The sequence below is a fragment of the Emydura macquarii genome, unplaced genomic scaffold, assembly GCF_026122565.2.
Source record: "Emydura macquarii macquarii isolate MOO-44397 ecotype Brisbane River unplaced genomic scaffold, CSIRO-AGI_Emac_v2 contig_3231, whole genome shotgun sequence".
Classification (NCBI taxonomy): Eukaryota; Metazoa; Chordata; order Testudines; family Chelidae; genus Emydura; species Emydura macquarii.
The window spans coordinates 1077837-1105022 of NW_027133368.1; the positions used below are offsets into that span (position 1 = coordinate 1077837).

The 27186-nt window shown below is 47.1% G+C and overlaps 1 pseudogene; it reads left to right on the forward strand.

Moving 5' to 3' along the window:
• The first annotated feature begins 647 nt into the window (after positions 1-647).
• On the forward strand, positions 648-27186 carry LOC137142525 (zinc finger protein 850-like; annotated as a pseudogene).

A 27186-nucleotide genomic window follows, 5' to 3' on the forward strand; every position in this document is an offset into this window, starting at 1 on the left:
TAGTGCAGCCCTGGGCTCTGCCAGCATCAACTCCTGAGCTGGAGATTTCAGGTGATAAGAGGGAACTGGGGGAAAGTGCTGGAGACAGGCAGGAAAGTTACTCTGGAGAAACTGCCCCTCCTCACCCCATCTCTGCTCCCCATGTGCCTGGGAGTCCCAGAGTTGCTGTTCCATCACATCCAGAGTCACACTCCTGTTAGCAGTGGCTGTAGCTATTGGAGAGGAAACACCCATAGGAATGGCAGGACAGTAACCCTTTCTGCCATGCAGAAGGGAGAGTGGAGAGACTGAAAGGGGAGCAGGAGCAATAAGCAGGGAGGGAGGCTCCCAGCTCTGCTCAGTTCCATTTACTGCAGCATCCTGGGGCAGACTGAGGAGCGGAGAGAGGAAAAGCCAGTTCCTGCCTCTGCCTCGTCCTCGCGCTGCTGGGGGGGATGTTCTGGCCTCGGGGACAGTGTCAGTGGAATCCCACAAAGTGGCTTCTTTAACTGTGCCCTTTTCTAGCATTTGGCCCAGAGACCCTTTTCCTGGGTGGGGAAGGGGGGTGTTAAAAGTATCTCATGGTTTAGTCCCGGTGAGAGGGGTCAGATGTGTGTTGTAATAATGTAACTTGAGGTTTTCCCAGCATGGCGGAGTCTAGAGTGTCTTTCTGCAGGGAAAGAGTCTGGGGGAATCAGGGTGTGAAATAGACTAATGCTGATTTGGAAACCTCCCCAGTTGCTCTTCTCACCTTGAGAGGCTGCAGAATAATGACTAACTTTTGCTCCACGTCATCCCATCTTCCTAGGTCCTGGGGGACGGAGAAGGGAAGTGGCTGTGGTGGATCCAGCTGAGGTAGGGGATTTTGGGGGAGCTACTGGGGAGGGTTGTTGTAGTGGGCGAGGGGGAGGAAATACACAGAGTGAGGCAGGGAAGGGGACAGGCTGTGATAAACTTGCTGGGACATTCTCAGCCTAGGGCTTGGTTTATGAACAGGCCCATTGGGGCATGTGAACATTCCCCCATTTCTGAAACAGGAAACAACCCCCCTGGACAGGGCTGGGAAAATAGACCAGAGTACTGGAGCCTGAATCCACTAGCCCAAGATTGCAGTGAAATACAAAAGGAAGGTGCTGGGGTTCCTGTCCCTGTTCCCTGCGTGGAGCTCTGTTTCCCATACCCAGCCTGTGCTTAGTAGGTGTGTGGTAAATGAAAAGACCCTGCCCCCCTCCATCTGCTGGGAGGGACAAGGAGTTCTCACCTTCTCTCTGTTCCCTGGACCCTCTTGGCCACTCTGAGCAGGGTGGGGGTGGGATTCTGCTCCTCTGGCCCTCCCAGAGCTGTCCTTTTTTTGTGCTACTTCCCCCATGAACAGTGGGATTGTGGCTGGGGCAGAAGGTACTGAGTGGGGAGCAACTGTTGTTTCAGATGCCGGTGACCTTCGAGGAGGTGGCTGTGTATTTCACCGAGGGGCAGGGGGCTCTGCTAGCCCCCAGTCAGAGAGCCCTCTACAGGGATGTCATGCAGCAGAATTATGAGACTGTGACCTCACTGGGTAAGGATTCATGTCCCCTCAGCTATATGGAGCCATGGGGCCTGCATTTCTGCATCTGGTCAGGTTCTTCCCTGGTCAGTTAGATTAGAGGGGAATGGGTCACCTAGTCCACAGCTCCCGTATGAGAGAGCCATTCACCTCTGAACCCCCTCCAATGGGATAGGAGAGTCATGAACCTAATGGACATGCTAATTCATTCCCATTCCTCCAGTTTACACAGGGAAAGAAGCAGTATATGATCCTATCTGCATTCATTCTCATGCACACACAGAATCTCTGTTCATCTCCCTTCTTGGGACTAACTTCATGTGTAGATAGGGCTCTGGAGTTTTAAAAATAGGCAGGTGTTTAACGCCAGAGCCGTGCATGCCTCAGGAAGTCCCCTGGAGCACACAGATCCTGAAACTCCTAATGAGGGTGTGACAGCTCCCCCTCCCCCAGACAACTGAGTCTCCCAAGAGGGCTCAGTGACTGTGTTCCCATATATTCAGATCCTCAAGCAAATCATGGGGGTCTGTTTAAACTCAACATGTGTCCTTTGTGACAAATATTCTGCCTATCTTCAGTACAGTCAGTTCATGCCTGATTTTACCCCCTGAACAGGACTGCCCATTCCCAAACCTGACCTGATCGTCCAGCTGGAAGGAGGAGAAGAGCCCTGGATCCCAGATCTCCAGGCCTCTGAGGAAAGGAAGATCCTAAAAGGCACTCGCCCAGGTGAGGAGCCAGTGACATTGACACAAAAATTATATGGCCCATGAAGGAAAAATCTGAAAATCCCAAAAATGTGGTGTGAGCACCCTCAGGTCTGCCTCACCTCACCCAGGTCAGGCTGTGGTCAGCAGGTGTCGTATCATGATGGCAGATAACTTCTGATAGCTATCAGGGCGGGTGGGAAGCCATGAAAGATTTCTCCCCAACTTCACTTCCCTGTGAATGTTTGCATGGAATGGGAAGGTCAGAATCCAATTTCTCCGTCTTCCAGTAATTAGACCATGTCTACACTTGAGAGATCTCCTTTGTAGCTGCTCTTTGCCAACATAGCACTGTCACACCAGCGCTTTTGTCAGTGTCTTCTGTTGCTCAAGGGGGTGTTTTTTCACACTCCTGAACAACATAAGTTATATCGAAAAAAGTGCTCATGTAGACATAGCCTTATTGCGTTGTGTTTTCCCTCTTTGCTATTCCCCTTTCTGTCCTTTCTACCACGCCAGGCAGTGACTCCTGCCTGAATTCTCTCTTCTTCTCAGCAGGTGATGAGACAATGAGTGAGAACAAGGAGAGGAAACCACACCAGGAATACCCAAGGAAGAAAGCAGATGAATCCATTGAATGTGTGGCAAGAGGCAAGGATCCCAAAGAAAGCACAGTTCAGCTGAGAAATCACAAGGAAATGAAACCCTATAAATGCTTGGATTGTGGGAAAAGCTTCAGTCAGCGCTCAGTTCTTATTAATCATGGGAGAATCCACACAGGAGAGAGACCCTATGAATGCTTGGACTGTGGGAAAAGCTTCAGTCAGCACTCAGGCCTTATTAACCATGGGAGAATCCACACAGGAGAGAGACCCTATGAATGCTTGGACTGTGGGAAAAGTTTCAATCAGAGCTCCAATCTTACCACCCATCGGAGACTGCACACGGGAGAGAGACCTTATAAATGCCTTGAGTGTGGGAAAAGCTTTAGTGACATCTCAGGCCTTATTTGCCATAGGAGAATCCACACGGGAGAGAGGCCATATAAATGCCTTGAGTGTGGGAAAAATTTCACTGTACCATCAGCCCTTATTATACATCAGAGAATCCACACAGGAGAAAAACCCTATAAATGCCTTGAGTGTGGGAAAAGTTTTGGTGCCCCATCGGCCCTTATTGTACATGAGAGAATCCACACAGGAGAGAAACCCTATAAATGTCTTGAGTGTGGGAAAAGTTTCAGTCAGAGCTCAGTTCTTATAAGCCATTGGAGAATCCACACAAGAGAGGGACCATATGAAAACTCTGAGTGTGGGAACAGTTCCAATCAAGTATCAGCCTTTATTACAAATCAGAGAACCCATAGGGGAGAGAAACCCTATAAATGCTTGGATTGTGGGAAAACTTTCAGCAAGCGTTCAGTGCTTATTAACCATGTGAGAATCCACACAGGAGAGAGACCTTATAAATGCCTGGACTGTGGGAAAAGTTTCATTCAACGCTCAGGCCTTATTAACCATGGGAGAATTCACACAGGAGAGAGACCCTATATATGCTCAGACTGTGGGAAAAGCTTCAGTGGGAGGTCAGGTCTTATTACTCATCGGAGACTGCACACGGGAGAGAAACCCTATAAATGCTTGGACTGTGGGAAAAGCTTCAGTGAGAGATCAAAACTCATTACTCATCAGAGAACCCATACAGGAGAGAAACCCTATACATGCTTGGACTGTGGGAAAAGCTTTAATCAGAGCTCAAATCTCATTACCCATCGGAGACTGCACACAGGAGAGAGACCGTATAAATGCTTGGACTGTGGGAAAAGCTTCAGTCAGCGCTCGGGTCTTATTAACCATGGGAAAATCCACATGGGGGAGAAACCATATAGATGCTTGGATTGTGGTAAAAATTTCAGTGAGAGTTCAAAACTCATTACACATCAGAGAACCCATATGGGAGAGAAACCCTATAAATGCTTGGATTGTGGGAAAAGCTTCAGTCACAGCTCAAAACTCATTTCACATCAGAGAACTCACACAGGAGAGAAACCCTATAAATGCTTGGATTGTGGGAAAAGCTTCAGTGTGAGCTCAAATCTTATTACCCATTGGAGACTCCACACAGAAGACAGACCATATAAATGCCTTGAGTGTGGGAAAAGTTTCAATACACGATCGGCGCTTATTATACATCAGAGAACCCATACGGGAGAGAAACCCTATAAATGCTTGGATTGTGGGAAAAGCTTCAGTAAAAGCTCAAATCTCATTTCACATCAGAGAACTCACACAGGAGACAAACCCTACAAGTGCATCCAGTGTGGGAAAAGTTTCAGTGAGAGCTCAAACCTTACGAAACATCAGACAATCCACACAAGAGAAACCTCATAAATGATTGGATGATGGGAAAAGCTTCAGTCCCAACTCATAGCTTCCTAAATATCATAGAATCCACATGGGACAGAATCTATAAATGCCTCAACTGTGGAAAAAGTTTCATTTGAAGATCAAACCTTGCTTCACATCAGACAATCTGCACAAGAGAGAGAACCTATAAATGCTTGAGTTTTGGGAAAAGCTTCAATAATAGCAGGAAAAGATTGAGTCTGAGCTCACACATTATTCCCAATTGGATAATTAACAGAAGAAAGAGCCTGAATGCAGGGTAAGTTTCATTTGCTACTGGCACGGTGTCAAGCATCAGCAAATCCACACAAGGAAGAGCCTCTCAGCTGTCCTTAGCATGGGAAATGCTTCAGTTGGATCTAACACCACATTGGACATCAGGGACTCTTCCACACAGGAGAGAAATTCTCTCTGTGCCTTGCTTGGGGCTGGCCATAGTAAAAACTCCATTTCCTAATTCCCACACACATCAGTGGCATTTGGCTCCCAAGTATCCATCTGCCCATGTCCGGGGGCAGGTTCCAGCAGCAGCTGACCCTGAGCTGAGCAGCGACCCTCTGACTTTGCCTGGTCTAAGCAATCCCCAGACAAAGGAGGAGAAGTCTTGATCATCCCCTCCTCCCTGCTGCAGCCCTGGCTGCTGAACTGTTGGGCCTTCCTGCCTCCTGCTAACCTTGCTGGGGATGAAAAGTACCATGCTGAGTTGGGCTGGGGGAGCGGAAAGGAGTCTATCTTTGTTCGTCCTTTGGAACAATAAAGTAGAATTTAGTTTCTCACACTCCCAGTGTCCTTTGTTTTGCATTAAATGCCCGACACATTCAGAGTGGGGGTTACAAGTAAAAGTAAAACAAACATGGTCTGGTTCGGAAATGCACAGCAAGGTCACCCATACAACCTCACCTCTGCCCTGTCATGGCCCCAACTTCAGGCAGCTTACTCACAAATGTATATATAAATGTAAGCACCTTTTATGGGAGGGGCCTCTGAACTTAATTGGTCGTGTTCCAGTGGGAAGATCCCGAGTGCTGCAATCCAGCCTTGGAGACTACACATCCTATGATGCCTTGGGGGAGAGAGAGAGAGAGAGACATCCACTTCTAGGAAATGCAAGGAGAGCATGCACTGGGCTCCATTTTTGGAGAGGAGCTGAGACTGGGTGATGGAGCTCTGCTCAAACTGGGAGCTGCTGCAAGGAAGTCGGAAGCTGCTGCTGCTCAGTCTGCTGGACCTTTGATCGAGCAGGGAGCCTCAGAAGCTGTTGACGGCTTGACTGGAGCCAGGGCAGAGACTGTTGCTGTGCTCAGAGCTGACTGACCTGGGCCGGCAGGGAAGGCAGTGAGAGTAACCACCGTCTTTGTTTGGGAAAGTGCTTGCAAGGAGATGGGGACAGCAAAGTGACGTTAAAGGGCCGTCTGAATCTGAGAAGAAGCAGAGTGGGCGCTGGCCTGGAGGGAGGGGTCCTTCATGAGGTGCAGGGGGCGCAGGAGGCTCTGAGAGGCGGCTGGATGAAGCCCAGGGGCAGGTGGGGGGGGCGGGGAGCTGTGGGTGATCAGGAGGAGGAACTCACCTCCCCCCCCCCCGCTACTCCCTGGCTAGGGGGGTGAGGCCCTCCCTTCCACTAGAGGGAGCCGACCCCAGATCTAATTGGGTGGCAGGGCTGGAGGGGGGAGGTGGGTGCCATGCGGCAGGTCAGTGTGATAGGGGGCGGCGGTGGAGTCTAGCCAGAGCAGGGGGAGCCACTGCCATGAGTGCCAGAAAGTCCCTGGGGTGCAGGGGGAGGAAAGAGGCATGTCCCCCCCACAAGTACAGACTCCCCCTCCCCAGGGCACTTGGGTGGTGGTGCCGTTTGGTGGGAGCCAGGGACCTCTCCTGCCCTTCATCAGGGGAGCGTGAGGCGGGGGGTGGGAGGGGGCAAATGCAGGCATTGGCCCCCGGGCACCAGAGACCCATGGGACGCCACTTTTGTAAAAAATGAGTCACTTCACACTTCTCTGAACCTGGTTGTGCAAAATTCCTTCCCCATATAGCCCCTGAAGTGGGGTAGGGAGTCTGGGTCTCCTCTCTCTAGCAGAAAATGAGAACCTAAGACACAAGGCCTAGTATGACAGGCCAGGGCCTGAGGCCTGCACTAAGGCAGCAGCTAAGCCCTGTCATTATGAAGCAAAGTTAGCAGAAATCACAGAAACTGGCAAGAACAGAGCTGGTATTGCAGAAATACACATTCCTAAAGAAATGCTAGGCACAGAACACGCAAGCACATTCCAGGATATCCTGATACCAGGAATGGTACGAGTTCATTTCTCAAAGATAACAAGGACATACTGCTCCCTCCGAGGTCAAGAGAATATGATAGAGATGTTTTGATTGAATCATTCTGTGCAAAGTAAAGGGTGGTATCTTGCCACATGAGAGGGTGACAACTACACACGTCAGAGAGGCAAGATAAAACTTGTTTGTACCAGTATATAAAAGAGGGTCGCAAAGGGAGTGTCTTTGACTGGGTGAAGAACGGACTGTCCCGCCGTTTACTAAGCCAGTCCATTGTCACGGGCAGACACGTATTAAGTGTATGTGTCGCATGTATAGGGTGCCTTTTATTGGGCTTCGTTGTTAATAAACTTGGTGCCTTTGTTACTGAAACGGATTTCTGGTCTTTACTGGGTAATTCAATTGTGGTTTGCTGTATTGGCTATCTGTGCAGAGCTGGGGCAGCATACACACTGAACACACACACAGAAACACCTGACAACACGCTCCACTTCCCTTTGCTGCCTCTAGTAGGTAGATGTACTCCTCACCGCCCATTGGTTACTACCGTCCCTCCTTCCCCTGGTCTCTCCAGCCCTATGGGGGGAGTGGAGGGGCCAGGAGGAGAACTGGTAGCTGAGTGGCAGAAAGGTGTTCTCTGGAATTTCCCTCCTTCCCGCTCTACAGGGGCCCGCTATTCATGTCCTCCTCACCACCATCACTTCTTCAAAAACAAGGAAATTCACTGCCCAAAACTTGGGTAATGCACAGTTAAGGTTGACTGACCGTGCCTTGTACCCTTCCAGAGTTTGGACAGATCCCTGTGGATAGCAGAGGTTGGGAACGCTGCCTGATATCCCAATTCCTTATTGTTTTCAGCTGCACAATGGGAAAGGTCCAGATCTGAGCTGACAGGTCAGATTTCTGTCTCCTGTGGTTGAAGATGGGGTGGGGGCTAGGGAGGAGGGGCCAATGGGGATTCTTATGGCTTCAGCAAAGATACAGAAGACAATGTCTCTCACACAATGATCAGCAACAAAAGTATAGTTTACCTTTTCCAGCACCCGAAGATTCCTGAAGTGGCCTAGTTTCTTTGCTGTGGAGAGGGAAGCAATTGCTCTGGAGATTTAACACAATCAGCAAATCCCCACATAGCAATGGAATAAAATAACATATAATGGCTTTTGATACTGTCTCGCATGATTTTCTCATAAACTACAGAAATACAACCTAGATGGAGCTACTATAAGTGGGTGTGCATAACTGGTTGGGAAAACTGTTCCCAAAGAGTAGTTACAAGTGGTTCACAGTCAAGCTGGAAGGGTATATAACATGGGGTCCTGCTGGGATCAGTTCTGGGTCTGTTCAATATCTTCATCAATGATTTAGAGAATGGCATAGAGAGTACACTTATAAAGTTTGTGGATGATACCAAGTTGGGAGGCGTTCTAAGTGCTTTGGAAGATAGGATTAAAATTCAAAATAATCAGGACAAACTGGAGAAATGGTCTAAAATAAATAGGATGAAATTCAAGAAGGACAAATGCAAAGTACTCCACATAGGAAGGAACGATCAGTTGCATGTGTACAAAATGGGAAATGACTGCCTAGGAAAGAGTACTGCAGAAAGGGATCTGGGGGTCATAGTGGATCACAAGCTAAATTTGAGTCAACAGTGTAAGACGGTTGCAAAAAGAGCAAACGCAATTCTGGGATGTATTAGCAGGACTGTTGTAAGCAAGACACGAGAAGTAATTTTTCTGCTCTACTCCATGCTGATTAGGCCTCAACTGGAGTATTGTGTCCAGTTCTGGGCACCACATTTCAGGAAAGATATGGACAAACTGGAGAAAGTTCAGAGAAGAGCAACAAAATTGATTAAAGGTCTACAAAACATGACCTGTGAGGGAAAATTGAAAAAAATGGGTTTGTTTACTCTAGAGAAGACAGAGAGGACATGATAGCCGTTTTCAAGTACATAAAAGGTTGTCAAAAGAAAGAGAAAGCAAAATTGTTCTCCTTAGCCTCTGAGGACAGGACGAGACACAATGGGCTTTATTTGCAGCAGGGGCGGCTTAGGTTGTATATTAGGAAAAACTTCCTAACTGTCAGGGTGTTAAGTATTGAAATAAATTGCCTAGAGAGGTTGTGGAATCTCCATTGTTTGAGAATTTTAAGAGCAGGTTAGACACACATCAGTTAAGGATGGTCTAGATAATACTTAGTTCTGCCATGAGAACAGGTGATAGGACTAGATGTCCTCTTGAGGTCCCTTCCAGTCCTACGATTCTATAATACTTCTGAGCCCAAGGTTACTCAAGTCTGGAAATTCACCTTCCTTCCCCCACAGGGATCAGCATCTGAATAGTCATCCTCAAAGACGTATTAGAGGTCCATATGTCTGAGCTGCCTGTATTCAGTCCTACTGCTGCAAATATCTATTTTTGCACAAATGATGGATTACAGAAGGCAGCATGGTAAAAGCTCTGAGGAAAGCCAGTTAAGGATCATATCATATCTCTTCCATCTGGAAACAGGAGAAAGAGAAATCAATCTGTCCCCTGAGATCAATCCCCAGGACACCTGGAAGGTGGCTTAACTAAGGCCTGGAGATGGGTGTTGTGGAGAGGGTGCTATTAGGGGATCACAATTTAATAGAATCATAGAAATGTAGGGCTTGGAAGGGACCCCAACAAGTCATCAAGCCCATCTCCCTGCACTGAAGCGGGACCAAGTAAACCTAGACCATCCATGACAGGTCTTTGACCAAACAGTTCTTAAAAACCTCCAGTGATAGGGATTCCGCAACCTCCCTTGGATGCCTATTTCAGAGCTTAACTATCCTGATGGTTGGAAATTTCATCCTAATATTTAACCAAAATAGCCCTTTGCTTCCATTTAAACTCATTATTTCTCATCTTACCGTCAGTAGACATGGACAACTATTGATCACAGTCCTCTTTATAACAGCTCTTAATATATTGGAAAATTGTTATTGGGACCCCCTCAGCCTTCTTTTCTGAAGACTAAACATACTCACATTTTTTAACCTGTCCTCATAGCTCAGGTTTTCTAAATTTTTTATCATTTTTGATGCTCTCTTCTAACACCTTCCAATTTGTCCATATCTTTTCCAAAGTGAGATGCCCAGAATTGGACATAGGAGCCAAGCAGAGCAGGACAAATACCCCCATGACTAACATATGACACTTCTGTTAATACACCCAGAATGATATTAGCCTTTTTCGCAACTGCATCACATTGTTGACTCATATTCAATTTCTGATATACTATAACACCCACATCCTTTTCTGCAGTACTACCACCTAGCCAGTTATTCTCCAGTTTGTACTATGTAGCTGTTCATTTGAGTTTAACATCCCTGGGGGTGGGATGGAAACACCAAAGTAGGCCACCAAGGTAGCATTTCATTTCAGAAAGGGGAACTACACAAAAATGAGGAAGTTCGTTAAACAGAAATTAAAAGGTACAGTGCCAAATGTGAAATCCCTGAAAGCTGTATGGAAACTTTTTAAGGACACCACAATAGAGGCTCAATTTAAATGTATACCTCACAATTAAAAAAACATAGTAAGAGGACCAAAAAAGTGCCACCATGGCTAAACAACAAAGTAAAAGAAGCAAAAAGGCATCCTTTAGAAAGTGGAAGTTGCATCCTATTTGGGAAAATAGAAAGGAGCATAAACTCCGGCAAGTGAAGTGTAAAAATATAATTAGGAAGGCCAAAAAAGAATTTGAAGAACAGCTAGCCAAAGATTCAAAAAGTAACAGCAAAAAAATTGTTAAGCGCATCAGAAGCAGGAAATCTGCTAAACAACCAATGGGGCCACTGGACCATTGACATGCTAAAGAAACACTCAAGGAAGATAAGATTATTGCAGAGAAACTAATAAATTCTTTGCATCGGTCTTCATGGCTGAGGATGTGAGAGAGATTCCCAAACCTGAGCCATCCTTTTTAGGTGATAAATTTGATGAACTGTTCCAGATTGAAGTGTCATTCGATGAGGTTTGGAACAAAATTAAACAGTAATAAGTCACCAGGACCAGATGGTATTCACCCAAGAGTTCTAAAGGAACTCAAATGTGAAATTGCAGAACTACTATCTGTGGTATGTAACCTATCATTTAAATCAGCTTCTGTACCAGATGACTGGAGGATAGCTAATGTGATGCCAATATTAATAAAGGCTCCAGAGGGGATCCCGGCAATTACAGGATGGCAAGCCTAATTTCAATACCAGGCAAATTGGTTGAAATTAAAGTAGAGAATAGAATTATCGAACACATAGATGCATACAATTTGTTGGGGAAGAATCAACATGATTGTTGTAAAGGGAAATCATGCCTCAATATACATGTGGACAAGGGTGATCCAGTGTATATAGTGTGCTTAGATTTTCAGAAAGCCTTGGACAAGGTCCCTCACCAAAGGGTCTTAAGCAGAGTAAGTGGTCATGGCTTAGGAGGGAAGGTTCTCTCCTGGATCAGTAACTGGTTACAAGATAGGAAACAAAGTGTAGGAATAAATGGTGAGTTTTCAGAATGGAGAGAGGTAAATAATGATGTCCCCCAGGGGTCTGTAGTGGGACCAGCATTGTTGAACATATTCATAAATGATCTGGAAAAAGGGGTAAACAGTGAAGTGGCAAAATTTGCAGATGATACAAAACTACTCAAGTCCAAAGCAGACTGCAAAGAGTTACAAAGTTGATCTCACAAAACTGGGTGACTGGGCAACAAAATGGCAGATGAAATTCACTGTGGATAAATGCAAAGTAACGCACATTGGAAAACATAATCCCAACTATACATATAAAATAATGGGGGTCTAAATTATCTGCTACCAGAAAGAGATTTTGGAGTCATTGTGGATAGTTCTCTGAAAACATCCACTCAATGTACAGCAGCAGTCTGAAAAGCTAACAGAATGTTGGGACTCATTAGGAAAGGGATAGATAATAAGACAAAAAATATCATATTGCCTTTTTATAAATCCATGGTACACCCACATCTGGAATACTGCATTCAGATCTCATCACCCCATCTCAAAAAAGATATACTGGAATTGGAAAAGGGAAACTAAAATGAGCAGGGGTATGGAACAGTTTCCATATGAGGGGAGATTAATAAGACTGGGACTTTTCAGCTCGGAAGAAAGACGACTAAGGGGTGTGATGATAGAGATCTATAAAATCATGACTAGTGTGGAGAAAGTGAATAAGAAAGTTTTATTTACTCTTTTTCATAACACAAGAACTAGGGGTCACCATATGAAATTAATAGGTAGCAGGTTTAAAACAAACTAAAGGAAGTATTTCTTCACACAATGAACAGTCCACCCGTGGAACTCCTTGCCAGAGGATGTTGTGAAGGCCAAAGACTATAACTGGGTTCAGAAAGGAACTAAATAAATTCATGGAGGATAGGTCCACAAATGGCTATTAGTTTTGATAGGCAAAGATTGCTGTTTGCCAGAGGCTGGGAATGGCTGATAGGATGGATCAATTACCTGTTCTATTCATTCCCTCTGAAGCACTTGGCACTGGCCCCTGTTGGAAGACAGGATACTGGGCTAGAGGTGTGACGCTGGCTGGATTAGGGTGGCCATTTATGATATTTTTTAACATCAATATGTCAAAATCTTAATAATTCATATGAGATATGCCGTGTCAAGTACCGTTAGAAAGGCTATATTGTGCTAAGTAAGATGATAATGTTTATGTTCATGTGTTATATGTGTATTGGAAGTCAGATATGTTTGTATGTATCTGTATTTCAACTTGTGCTGTGTTTCTGGGCGACACCCCAGACAGAATGGCTGCAGCACTAGCCTGCTTAATGGCCCATTAAGGAAACTCACAGGTACAATGGACCCAGGGGAGAAGCCAGGGATACACCTGATGAGACACCAGGACTTAATCATGTGACTCTGGACGCCATCTTGTTCCTGTAAATTTCCACAAGCAGCATGGCAAAGGCCAAAGGACATAAAAGGCAGCTTCACCATCACCACATCCATTTTGTTCAGTACATCTTCACTTAGCTCTGGATCAACCAACTCATCTACAACTAAGCTGTGAATCAAAGGACTGAGACCCATGCAGGTACTGGATGTATGCCAGAGGGACTATACAAGCCTGCAAACTCCACCATTCTACTAGAAACCTGATACATATGGACTTTCCAATCATTTGTATGTATGTGATTGCTTCAATCATTTAACACTTCTCTTATAGTTTGTTTCTTTCCTGTTATGATCATTTTAATTTTAGTTACTCAAGGATTGGCTGGCATTCTGGTATTTTGGGTAAAATCCAACTTATATTGATCTGGTGATGTGGATGACCCTTTGGGGTCAGAAGAATCTTTTTGGCAAAGAGTGTAGAATTTTAAATAACTGGTCTCTTTACTGAATCTAGTGGCTGATTGGGAGCCAGAGCCAAAATGCAATAAAGTGGGCTGTGTGTATTTTAGTGTTAGCTTCTTGATAACCAGTGTGGGGAATCAGAAGCATTGTTTGTGGCTGGTTGGGAAGTCTGACTTCAGTGTCACCCACCAGTGCTGGGAGAATCTACTCTCCTTTTGCAGCTTGCCCTGACCTTGGCATTTTCAGATGGTCTACCCTAACCACAGATGGGTCACAAGGGGGACCATTGGTTCGACCAGTATGGCCGTTCTGATGATTGAATAAATGAGTTATTTATTTATATAACACCCAAAATATGCTAAGCACTTTACACTCACAACAGCCAAACAGGAGGAACTATAAATGCACAAGACACCAAGACACAAAAGGAGCAAAGGATGGAAACAGCATGAAGGGGGAAAAAAGTCACTAACAGGAAGGGTGACGTTGTTGTTAAGGCACTGGACTAGCACACTGGAGATGTGGGTTCAATTCTTAGCCTTAACACCAACTCCCTGAGTGACCTGAAGCAAGTTACTGAATTACACCATACCTCAATTTCCCTCTGTGTAAACTGGGGATAATGAACCTTCCCTTGTCTGTTAAGGCATTGATCCTTCACAGATTTAGCTTTCAGCCCTGTGAGTAATCCTGATTGATTCAATGGGACTATTCACAGAAAGTAAAGTGAAGAACATGTGAAACTTTTTACGTGATTTGGAACTTTAAGATTGTTAGCTCCTTCGGGCAGGAACCATCACTTACCCCACATCTAAGTAGACCCCAGCACAATAGGACCCTGATCTTGGCTGGGGACCCTACTAAGCTGGTGTGCTGAGACCACTGCCTATCATGCTAACCAATATTGTCTCATTTTTTTGTACTCTCCATCAGTTGCTATCTGTCATCTCTCATCTTAGAGCCTAACATCTCTGGGCAGCAGGGACGTCTCTTTGTTCTGTGTTTCTACAGAGCCCAGTACAACAGTCCTCTTCCATGACCGGGACTCCTAAGCACTGAATAAATAATTGTTACATGCAGGCCACATGAGCCAACTTCTATTCCAGGCTGTGCATCCTCCACCGCAGACCCAGCTGGCACTGTGCAAGGCACACACCCCTCCGCCCCAGGGGCCTGTAGGAAGCAGAGTAGGAGCTAGAGCTGCCTCAGGGCATAGCCCAGGGTCAAAATGGGGAGTGGGATGGGACAGAGGCATTGGCAGAAATGTAGGGGGGGAGGGAGCCTAGGGCTGGAGTAATAGTAAGTGGGTCTTTAGTCAGGACTGAGGGGCATCAGCAGAGCTGGGTGAGTGTCTGGATCCCCCAGGGCTGGAATGGCAGGATGGGGAGCAGGCTGTGTGTCAGGACTGAAGGCCATCAGCAGAGCTGGGGGGTGGAACTGAAGTACTGGGAGCTTGCTGTGAAGAAAAGAGACCATGTCTTACAAACTGTTCCCTGGATCAATCCCGTACCAGAGTGAATCTCACATAGAATCAGCGTCCCCGGGATGTCCCCTACCTCTCTGGGGTCTGGGCAGCCTCTCTCAGACCCAGGAACCCATCCCCCCATGTTCTGGTTAATTGCGGGGATTCTCGGTGTGTTCCCAAGTCTGCACAGATGTCTAATCTGGATGTCTCTGTTCTGTCTGCCCATTGACTCAGTGCCTCTATAATGCTGAGAGGAGCTGCCTGTTCCTAGGGAATGTGGTTCCCCAGAGAGGCAGGGTCAGGGTCAGAGACAGGGACAGGTGGCTGCAGGTCAGCCTTTTTATTTACTTACTGATTTGTGTATTTGATTAATTTTCATAAAGGAACCATGAAAACACAAAGAGGGAGAGGACTGACAACGTGACTGTGTTACCCACCGCAGGTTTCATCACAGGGTGGCCAATAACAATACACAACCACGCAACTTTCAAGTTGCCAAACCAGACCGTGGAAAATCAGACAATGTTACCCAGCCATCACATGCTGGGTGGGGAGTAACGATCAATTAAATGATAATGATAAAAGACAGACCCAGTCACCACCAGGCCGGACCCAGTGCATTCGATCCTGCTAGGACCCAGGAGGCGCTGCTGGGCGGAGCGATCCGGGCTCACTCCAGCTTGGCTGCCTGCAGGAAGTGAAGTGGACTGGCTTTGCTGTAGCGACTCTTTGTTGCGGTGAAATCCACCCCCGTTCATCGCAAGATCCCAGGGCCTCGGCTGCTGCCGCTGGGGACCCCGGAGCCTGGCTGCGGACGGGAGGTTTCCTATCGAGGCAGGAACATTCCCGCTGCTCCCCGAGAGACTCGCCCGGTGCAGAGCCCGGCTTGTCCCGATCACCGGGACCCAGAGCCTGCTCCAGGGAGGCCCCACGTGGAGAGATGGTGAGACCTGCCCGCCCCGCCAGGGAGCGATGCGCCCGGTGCAGCCTGTGTGCAGGGCAGGGGGATGTCCCAGGCTGCTCCCAGCTCCCATTGTTCGCAGTGAGGGATTGGGGGGACGGGGCAGAGGGTTAGGGAGCCAGAAGGGGCTGCACAGGAGCTGGGGGCTCTGGGAGCCAGAGGGCACTGAGGGGGGACCTGGGATGTGTGAGGAAGCAGGAGCGGGGTGACCAGGCATTCTGGGGGCGGGAGGGGCCATGGGGTTATGGGTCTGCTGGGGGAAAACGCAGGAATCAGGGGGCAGAGGGAGAATCCTGGGGGGTCGGGGGAGCAGCTGGAATAGAGGGAAACTGAGGGGGATAAAGAGAAAGAAAAGGAGCTGTGGGGAGGCTGGAGGGAGAATATGAGTTCAACAGAGACTGGCTGCGGAAGGGGGGGCTGGAGGGATGGTGAGAGATGCAGTGGCAGCTTCCCCAGCCCATGGGGTAGAAGAGGGTGAGGAGGGTGTCCCCCGGCCAGTGGGTGTGGGGGGAGGACGTCCCCTAGCGGCTCAGGATTTAAAGGCAAATATCATCACACCACCACACACACACACACACACACCCTGCTCCCAATTTAGTCTTTAATGGTTTTAAAAGCCAGTCTCATTATTTTGGGGTCTGACTCCTGAATGTTAAATGCTTGGGCTTGACAGGACTGAGATGGGTCTTGCTCTGATTTCTGTGCAGGATTCTGTGTCAAACCAGAGTCACTGCTGGCAGCAGCAGGCAAGGAGCCCGAACACCTGGTATTTACTTTGGTTCGGTTCAGGTTTGGGTTCAGTTGTGTTCAATATGTCGGGTTTTATTGATGGTTTAAGCCACCCAAAGAAACAAACATAAAAATCCAGTTACCGGATTAAATCCTATGTCCGTGTTAGTGGAGGTAAATTCAAAAAAGAGAGCTGCAACTTAAAATGGGAACTGTTCTGGTTTTTGACTATTTTTAACTTTAACTTTACATACATTTTCCTAGTGTTTTTCTGTTGTCAAATAAACACATTTTTTTTTTTTTTAGGAAGCATTTGTTGAGCAACCTAAAGTAACATCTTTAAATATTTGTTTTGTCATTTTGGACCTCTGCAGTGAAAGGATAGATTTGAGTCATGGAAATTTTCTTGTGTTGCTGGAACTGCCAGTAAAATTTTTGCTTGTTGATACAGCTTGGGCTTGACATTTCTCTGATGTTCCCAGTAGTTTGATATGTTTTCTTTCTTACTGAGATCGTCTCATCTGCAAATGAATCAAGAATTGGTCCAATCCTTTTTTGGGCTTTCCTTCATCCAGATATTGCTTTCTTTTTAGAGATTTCTCAAACTTTCAGAAGAAGTTCCAATTCATCTTTCCATTTCAGACATGTCTGACATTGATTCTGTGATGTCATTATTTCTGACTTCTGATTTAAACATTTCCATCTTCAGCCATGTTTTGGTAAAATGAAATTTCACGTTGATTTTTGTCTTCTTCTGACAGTGGGAATTGATATCTATATCTATCTGTATCTATAGTTCTTGACTCTGATCTGAGGCTGCCGTAGCCAGCCAGGGTGGGTGAAGAGAAACCCACCTCCAAACCCACACACCTCCTCTCAGGGTTGGTCTATCAGACAGAGCCTGGGTGGGTTGGGAGTGGGTTCTGCAGCTGGCTTCAGTTGGGAATGGAATTTGGAGCATGGATCCTGCCTCAAGTGGGGCAACTGGAGGGAGCAGTGGCCCCAGGTGTTGGAGATGGTGAACCATAGCCTGTCTAAAGGGAGAAGGCTGGGGAGCCATTACCTTTGCCCTTTGTCTTGAAAGGCTTTTATGAACTTCAGGGCCCAGGGAGTATCCCACCTGTTCTCTCCCCAGGGGACATCTCCAAGATGGCTCATCTACCTCTGCGCCCCCTTCTGCCTCTCATGGTGTGCAGGCAGCTGCCAAGTCTCCCCTCTTCCTCCCTACACTTGTGGGCTGGCCGCTTCTATTCCCGTTCCCTTCTCACTGCCCTGGGCTGGTCCGTTCAGGGAGCCAGCACCAGCCTATTGGCTGCTTTGTTGTTTTCTCTTAAAATGAAAACAAGATCACCGTAGTTTTAAAAAAGAAAAACTGAGCTTAAAAAATGCTGAATATTTGTTAACTGGTCCCCGCCCCTTTTTCTGTGTTCTGTTCAGTTCAGGTTCAATCAGTAAAACAAAATTATGGTTCAGGTTCGTTTCCCGTTTCAATAGGAAATACCAGTTTGAACTGGTTCTCTGGTTCCAGCGTGAATCCAGATGGGCAAATGAGATCAGCATTGGCCTGATTCTCCCTGGGGGCAGCAGGGGCAGCATGGGGAGGGTTGGTCACTAGCTGCCCCCAGCAGAAAGCTCTGGGAATTGCTACAGCAGGGGAGGCTGGTGTCAGTCTCTGTGCTCAGGATACTAGAGCCCTAGAGGTAGCTGGGCTTCCTGGGGAAGATGCTCCTCCCTCCACTGTGACCTGGGAGTCTGGGCTGAGCAGTTGCTGCTGCCCAGTGGGATCCGTGCTGGGACAGACCCTCATTAAAGCCTCACTGTGCCCAGCCAAGGGGGGACGTTTTCCTGTGGCTGGAACTATCCCTTTGGGCAGCTCTGGGCTCTGCCGGCATCAACTCCTGAGCCAGAGACTCCAGGTGATCAGAGGGAACTGGGGGAATGTTCTGGGGATGGGCAGAAATGTGACTCTGCACAAACAGACCTTCCTCATCTTGTCTCTTGTCCCCATGTCTCTGCAAGTCCCAGAGATGCTGCCCTCACTGATAGCAGTGGCAGTAGCCATTGGAGAAGAAACTCCCACAGGAATGGCAGGACAGTAACCAGTTCTTCCATGCAGAAGGGAGAGTGGAGGGAGACTGGAAGGAGCAGCAGAAGCAATAAGTGGGGAGGGACATTCCCAGCACCCAACCCTACCCAGCTCCATTTCTGCAGCATCCCCAGGGCAGATTGATTGTCCTCAGACAAAGACGAGGAGCAGAGAGAGGAAAAGCCAGTTCCTGCCTCTGCCTCGTCCCTGTATTGCTGGGGGAACGTGCTGCCCTGGGGACGGCGTCAGGGGGGATCCCCTAAAGTGGCTCCTTTGATTCTGCTCCATTTCTAGGATTTGGCTCAGAGACTCTGTTCTTGGGAGGGTTTAAAAGTGTCTTGTGGGTTTAGTCCCAGTGGGAGGGGTCAGGTCTGTATTATAATAACATAACTGAGGGAAATGGCTCTGGTGGAGCCAGCTCAAGCAGGGGATTTTGGGGGGAGCTGCAGGGGAGGGGCAGGAAATACACAGGGTGAGGCAGGGAGTGGGACAGGGTGTGATAGACCTGCCGGGACATGCTCAGCCTGGAGCCTGATTTATGAACAGGCCCGTGGGTGTGGGTGTGGGTGTGTGGGTGTGTGGAGGTGAACATTTTGGAAACAGGAAACAACCCCCTGGACAGGGCTGGGAAAATAGACCAGAGTGCTGGAGCCTGAACCCACTAGGCAGAGACTGCCATGAAATACAAAGGGGAGGTGCTGGGATTCCTGTCTCTGCTTCCTAGATCAGCCCATGCCTAGTAGAACCACAGGACTGGAAGGGACTTCAAGAGGTCTTCTAGTGCAGTCCTCTGCACGCAAAGCAGGACTAAGTATTATCTAGACCATCCCTGACAGGTGTTTGTCTAACCTGCTCTTAAAAATCTGCAATGATGGAGATTCCACAGCCTCCCTAGGCAATTTATTCCGTGCTTAACCACCCTGACAGTTAGGAAGCTGTTTCCTAATGTCCAACCTAAACTGCCCTTACTGTAATTTAAGCCCATTCTTGTCCTGCCCTCAGTGGTTAAGGAGAACAATTTTTCTCTCTCCTTCTTGTAACAACCTTTTATGTACTTGAAAACTGTGATTCTGTCCCCTCTGTCTTCTCTTCTCCAGACTAAATAAACCCAATTTTTTTCACTTTTCCCTCATAGATCTTGTTTTCTAGACCTTTAATCATTTTTCTTGCTCTTCTCTGGGTTTTCTCCAGTTTATCCACATCTTTCCTGAAATATGGTGTAATGCTGGCTGGATTAGGGGGACCATTTATGATATTATTTAACATCAATATTTCATTATTGCAATAATTCATATGAGATATGTCATGTCAGGTACCATTAGAATGGTTATAATTTGCTAAATATTAGGATATTGTTTATATGTATGTGTCATTTGTACCGGAAGTTATGGATATGTTGGATGTATCTGTAGTTCAACTTGTGTTGTGCTTTTGGGCAACACCCCAGACAGGATGGCAGCAGCAGTAAGCTGTTTAATGGCCCATTAAGGAAACTCAAAGGTACAATAAGCCCAGGGAAAGAACCCAGGGGCTACACCTTATGAGCCACCAGGACTTACTCATGTGACCCTCAACTCCATCTTATTGCTGTAAATTTCCACAAGCAGCATGGCAAAGGCCAAGGGATGTAAAAGGCAGCTGCACCACTTTGTCTTCAGTCATCAGTCACTCTTTAGTTTTCACCCTTCCCCTACCTCTGGATCAACTCCTAACGGAAACTGTGAACCAAAGGACTGAGACCCATCCAGGTACTGGATGTGCACCAGAGGGACTACACAAGCCTGCAAACTCCACAATCCTAATGAAAACCTGATATATATGGACTTTCCAATTATTTGTATGTATCTGATTGCTTTAATCATTTAACATTTCTTTTATAGTTTTTCTTTCCTTTTATAATGAACCTTTAGTTTAGTTAGTAAAGGATTGGCTGGCAGCATAGTATTTTGACTGACCCTTTGGGGTCAGGAGAACCTTTCTGGTAAAGAGCATAGAGTTTTAAATAACTGATCTCTTTACTGGATCTAGTGGCTGATTGGGAGCCAGAGACTAAAATGCAGTAAAGGGGGCTGTGTATATTTTGTTTTATCTTCTTGATGACCAGTGTGGGGAATCAGAAGCACTGTTTGTGGCTGGTTGGGAAGTCTGACTTCAGTGTCACCCACCAATGCTGGGAGAATCTGCTCTCCTTTTGCAGCCTGCCATGCCCTTGGCATTTCCAGGTGGTCTACACTATGCACGGATGGGTCACATATGGCTTCCAGAACTGAACACAGTATTCTAGTTGAGGCCTGATCAGTGTGGAGTAAAGTGGAAGAATTACTTTTTGTCTTGCTTACAACACTCCTACTAAGGTCTTGTCTACACTGTGGAGTTTTGTTGACAAACCTCAGCTTTCATCCATAAAATGGTGGAGGTGTACACACTACAGTGCTCCTTCTGTTGAAAGAACTCTCCTGCTTTGCTAACAAGATAAAGCCACCTTGATGAGAGGCATAGAGCTTTTTGCAGCAAAGTTATATTGACAAAGTGTCAGTGTAAATATTGAGCTTGGTTATGTTGCTGTAAATGGCCTCCAGGAGACCACTATGCCCATCCTGACCGCTCTGGTCAGCAGTTTGAACTCTGTTGCCCTGCACCCAGATACACAGGTATCCACTCCTTCCTCCTTTAAAGGCTGTAGAATTTTTGGAATTCCACTTCCTGTTAGCTCAGCGTGAAGAGCTCACATCGCATCTCCCCAGTTGACCATGGCTGCTCTACAAAGCAAACTCCCTCCCCTTTGGAGCACACTGGAGTTGATGGATCTGCTAGTACTGTGGGAAGAGAAGGATGTGCAGTTCCAGTCCAGCCCTAGGAACTTTGATGACTACGGACAGATTTCTTATGGCATGTAGGATAAGGACTACGAACGTGACACACATCAGTGCCATGTGAAGATAAAGGAGCTAAAGTAGGTGTACCAGAAGGCTAGGGAGTTAAACCATCGCTCTGGTGCTGTGCTGAAAACCTGTCGCTTCTATAAGGAGCTGCATGCTATCATTGGTATCGACTCCGCCTCTACTGCCCAGAGCCTCGTGGATACTTCGGCAGGCCTGGAGACAGCAGACAGTGGATTCAATCCCGTGGACAAAGTCTTGGATGCAGAGGTCAAGTTGGAGGACAATGTGGAGAGCACGGCAGGGTCATCCAGTGGCGTGGTGAGTCAGGACCTCCTTTTCACCTCCGGAGGAGTCTAGACAGTCCCGGCAGTCCGCTTCTGGCATGCATGATGCAGGAGAAGAGAGCTCTGGTAAGTGATCTTTTTGAATTGATGCTCCTTCCCCCATTGTAGGAAACTTCCCTGCGCCAATTGGCAATCACTTGTGTGGGGACCAAAGCGGCACACAGGCGAGCAGCATAGGACCTGGTCTGAAACTGCACGCATGCCCAAGATGCACCCTTGCTTACCCTCAGGAGTGATATATTGGCTTCAATGACCCCCTGCCTTTGGAAAATGGTGGTGGAATTTACAATATTGTCCCTAGTTGCCTGCAGTGATCCCCTTAAAAAAACCACCTAGATATTTTGCCCCATCTTGAGCCTCTCTCCCACCCCCCAACCGAACTCACCATGTTTGTCATTTGTCGAGCTGTGTGTGCTTGCCAAGAGGATGGTGAGACAATGGTTTGTATTTAAAAAGAGATGTCTTTTACTATAATGATTCAATGCTGTGTGTGCATTAACAATCACGCCTCTGTTGTTTCTTGCGCTTCTGCAGATGTGGCCTTCAAGGGAACTCCCTACACACTGACGGAGCGCCACTACCAGATAAGGAAGTGACCAAGGAGGACATGTTTCAAGAGGTGCTTGAGTCCTCCGAGGCCAGAAAACAAGAACGCAGGGCGTGGAGAGAGATTTTAAAAGAAAATTATAAAATAGACAGGCAGGAGAGGAAGGAGAGCCAGGAGTGAATTTTAATGGTCCAGGAGCTGATAAAAGTGATGGAGGACCAAACGGAGATGTTGAAATCCCTAATCACTCAGCAGGCAGAATACATGTGGGGTCACCAGCCCCTGCAGCCAATACAGAACTGCTTTCCATGCCCTCCCCAAACTCCTTCCACACATCCCTGGCAACTTCCTAGCCCGTCTTGGTACCCCATACACTCCACTCCTTTGGACAGCTTCCAAAATGACAGTTGGACTTAAACACAGCTATAAAAGCCAACTTGCCCTTCACTGTTATCTCCCTTCCCACCAAGTCTTTTGTGTGTGTTGTTCATTGGTATTTAATAAAAACATACTCCTCTGAAAGATAACAAACCTTTATTTGTCTCCTACACACGGTGGTTGCTGCTGGAATTAATACACAGTGGCAATTTGATTATTTGCTGACTGCAAATCACTGTGCGGAATCATCAGAATTTTCATGCAAGGTGGCAAGTTAACAAAGCATGGAAGAGTGCTATATAGAAAGACGTTACTGGTGCTCATTGTCCAAAATGGTCCCTCAAAGCCTCCCTGATTTTAATAGCCCCCCCAAAGAGCCCTGGTATCTGGCTGCTCAAAATCAGCTGCCAGGCCATCTGCCTCCGCACTTCTCCCCAAGGGGGAACTTTTCACCCTTAGCCTCACAAATGTCATGGAGTACACAGCAGGCTACTACGCCTATTTACATTTAATCTGCCATAAAGGCAGTGTCAGCGTACTTCTAATCTGCCAAAGGCACATTATTTGGTCATTCGGCACTTGCTCAACCTACTGTTGAAACATTCCTTGCTGCTGTCCAGGTTTCCTATGTATGGCTTCATGAGCAATGGGAGTAAGGGGTATGCTGGGTCTCCCAGGATCACAAGGCTTTTCAATATCCCCCATTGGAATCTTCTAATCTGGAAAAAAAAAGTCCCTGCTTGCACCTTTCTGTACAGGCCCGTGTTCCTGAAGATGCATGCATCTACCTGGACCACCTCACGTTGATGGACTTGGAATGCCCACAGTGATCCACAAGTGCCTGCAATACCATAGAGAAGTACCCCTTTAGAATGATGTACTCTGTCACAAGATGGGCTGGGGCCAAAACTGGAATATGCATGCCATCTGTTGCCCTGCTGCAGTCAGGGAATCCCACTGCCACAAAGCAACCCACTATTTCACACACATTGTCAAGAGTCAGTCTTTCACAGCAGGCTGTGATTAATGGCCCTGCTCACTTGTGTTAATTCAGCCTCAAATCCAAACTGATTCGCGACCAACCGGTAGCAGTCTGGAGTTGTCAGCTTCCACACAGCGATCCCCACACATTTCCAGGAAGGTGGGAGGGGAAAAACCGCATCATGGGATGTTGATCCCACACCCATGATGCACTGCAATCCACTCCACCTTCCCGCAACTCCTAGCTGTAGAAGGCAGCAAGTGGCACAATGGATATCTACCCACAGTGCACCGAGGCTAGAGCACCATTGCGGATGCGCTCCGCCGACAAAAGGAGTGTTGTGTGAACATGCACAAACCATGTAATTATACTGATTTTTGATCGTCAGCGTAACTTGTGTTGACAAAACTCTAGTGTAGACAATGCCTAATACATTCCAGAATGACGTTTGCTTTTTTTTTTTTTTTTTTTTTGGCAACAGTGTTACACTGTTGACTCATATTTAGCTTGTGTTCTACTCTGACACCCAGATCCCTTTTCACAGTGCTTCTTCCTAGGCACTCATTTCCCATTTTTCATGCATTCAGCTGATTGTTCCTTCTTAAGTGGAGTACTTTGCATTTATTCTTATTGAATTTCATTCTGGTTGCTTCAGACCATTTCTCCAGTTTGTGCAGATCATTTTGAATTTTAATCCTATCCTCCAAAGCACTTAGAACCCCTCCCATCTTGGTATCATCCTCAGACTTTGTAAGTGTACTCTCTATGCCATTCTCTAAGTCATTGATGAAGCTATTGAAGAGAACTCAAAACTGTTCCCTATGGAACACCACAGGTGTGTGGTAAATGAGAAGACCCTGCCCTCCTCCATCTGTGGGGAGGGACAAGGAGCTCTCATCTTCTTTCTGTTCTCTGGAGCTTCCTGGCTGCTCTGAGCTGGGTGGGGGTGGGAGGGATTCTGCTCCTCTGGCCCTGCCAGAGCTGTCCTAGTTTTGTGCTTCTTCCCCCATGAACAGTGGGATGGTGGCTGGGGCAGCAGGTATTCAGTGAGGAGCAACTGTTGTTTCAGATGCCGGTGACCTTCGAGGAGGTGGCTGTGTATTTCACCAAGGGGCAATGGGCTTTGCTGCACCCCGGTCAGAGAGCCCTCTACATGGACGTCATGCAGGAGAATTATGAGACTGTGACCTCGCTGGGTAAGGATTTGGGTCCTTTCAGCTATCTGAAGCCATAGGGCCTGCATTTCTGCATCTGGTCAGGGAATTCTTCCCTGGTCAGTGAGATTAGAGGGGAATGGTTGGTTCATCTAGTGCACAACTCCAGAGGGGAAGAATCATTCACCTCCATATTCCATCCAATGGGATAAAGAGTCATGGACCTAATGAACATAATTGATCCTCATCCTCCAGCTTACACGGGAGCAGAAGCAAGGTATGGTCCTATCTGTGTTAATTCTCACACACAGGATCTCTGTTCCCCTTCCTCCATGGGACTAGCTCCATCTGCAGGAAGGGCTCTGAGCTCCGGACGTTCAGACAGAGGCAGAGGTTTAATGCCAGCACTGGGTGTGCCTCAGCCAGTCCCTCAGAGTGCACACATCCTGAAAACTCCTAGTGAGGGTGTGATACCTGCCCTATTCCCCAGACATCTGCCTCTCCCAAGGGGGCTCAATGACCTTGTTCCCATCTGTTCAGATCCCACAACCCTCCAGCATACCTTGGGATCTGTTTAAACTCAAGATGTGTCCTTTGTGACAAATACACCAGTCTTCAGTGCAGTCTGATCATGCCTGATTTCACCCCCTGAGCAGGACTCTCCATTCCCAAACCTGACCTGATCGCCCAGCTGGAAAGAAGGGAAGAGCCTTGGGTCCCAGATCTCCAGGCCCCTGAGGGAAGGAAGATCCCAGGAGGCACCCACACAGGTGAGGAAAGCTGAACATCTCCAAAATGTGGAGTGAGCACCTTCAATTCTGCCTCATCTCACCCAGGTCAGGCTGTGGCCAGGAGACATTGCATCATCATGGTGGCTATTGCTCATGGCTTCCCATCCACCCTGTTAGCTGTCAGGAATTTTCTTCACAACTTCACTTTTTTGAGAGTTTGGACAGGATGTGGAGGCAGAATCCAATTTCTCAGTGTCCCAGGCAGTTATTTTGTTGTGTTTTCCTTCTTTGCTATTCCCCTTTCTGTCCTTTGTACCAGCCCAGGCAGTGACTCCTGCCTGAATTCTCTCTCTCCCTCAGCAGGTGATGAGACAGTGAGTGGAAATGAGGAGGGGAATCCACAGCAGGAAGGTCCGGAGCAAGTGGAAGTGCAGGAGACGTATTTGAGAAGAGGTGGGGGGAATTTTTCCCACTGCCTGGAAGAGAGAAAAGCCTGGAATAATTGGCACAGTTCAGAGAAGAAACTGGGAAACCACCAAAGGAAGAAAGTGGATGAATCCATTGAATGTGGGGGAGGAGGCAATGATCCTCAAGGAACCACAGCCCAGAAGACAAATCCCATGGAAAAGAAATCCTATAAATGCTTGGAATGTGGGAAAACTTTCAGTTGGCGCTCAGGCCTTATTAGCCATAGGAGAATCCACATGGGAGAGAGACCCTATGAATGTTTTGACTGTGGGAAAAGCTTCAGTCAGCGCTCAGGCCTTATCAACCATCAGAGAATCCACATGGAAGAGAAACCTTATAAATGCTTGGATTGTGGGAAAAGCTTCAAGCAGAGCTCAACTCTTAATACACATCGGAGACTGCACACGGGAGAGAGACCATATAAATGCCTTGAGTGTGGGAAAAGCTTCAGTCAATGCTCAGGTCTTATGAGCCATGTGAGAATCCATACAGGAGAGAAACCTTATAAATGCCTTGAGTGTGGGAAAAGTTTCAGTTCACAATCAGCCCTTATTGTACATCAGAGAACCCACACGGGAGAGAAACCATATGATTGCTTGGACTGTGGGAAAAGCTTCAGTCAGCGCTCAGTCCTTATTACCCATGGAAGAATCCACACAGGAGAGAGACCCTATAAATGCTTGGACTGTGGGAAAAGTTTCAGTGTGTGCTCAGGTCTTATTACCCATCAGAGATTGCACACAGGAGAGACACCCTATAAATGCTTGGTTTGTGGGAAAAGCTTCAGACACCGCTCAGGTCTTCTTAGCCATTTGAGAATCCACATGGGAGAGAAACCCTATAAATGTTTGGATTGTGGGAAAAACTTCAATCAGCGCTCAAATCTCATTACCCATCGGAGATTGCACACAGGAGAGAGACCCTATAAATGCTTGGTCTGTGGGAAAAGCTTCAGTCAGCACTCAGGTCTTTTTAACCATTTGAGAATCCATGTGGGAAAGAAAACCTATAAGTGCCTGCACTGTGAGAAAAGTTTCAGTCAGAGTTCACACCTTACTAAACATCAGACAATCCACACAGGAGAGAATCCGAATAAATACTTGGATGATGGGGAAATGCTTCAATCCCAGTTTATAGCTTCCTAGACCTCAGGGAAATAACACGGGACAGAATCTATAAACGCCTTGA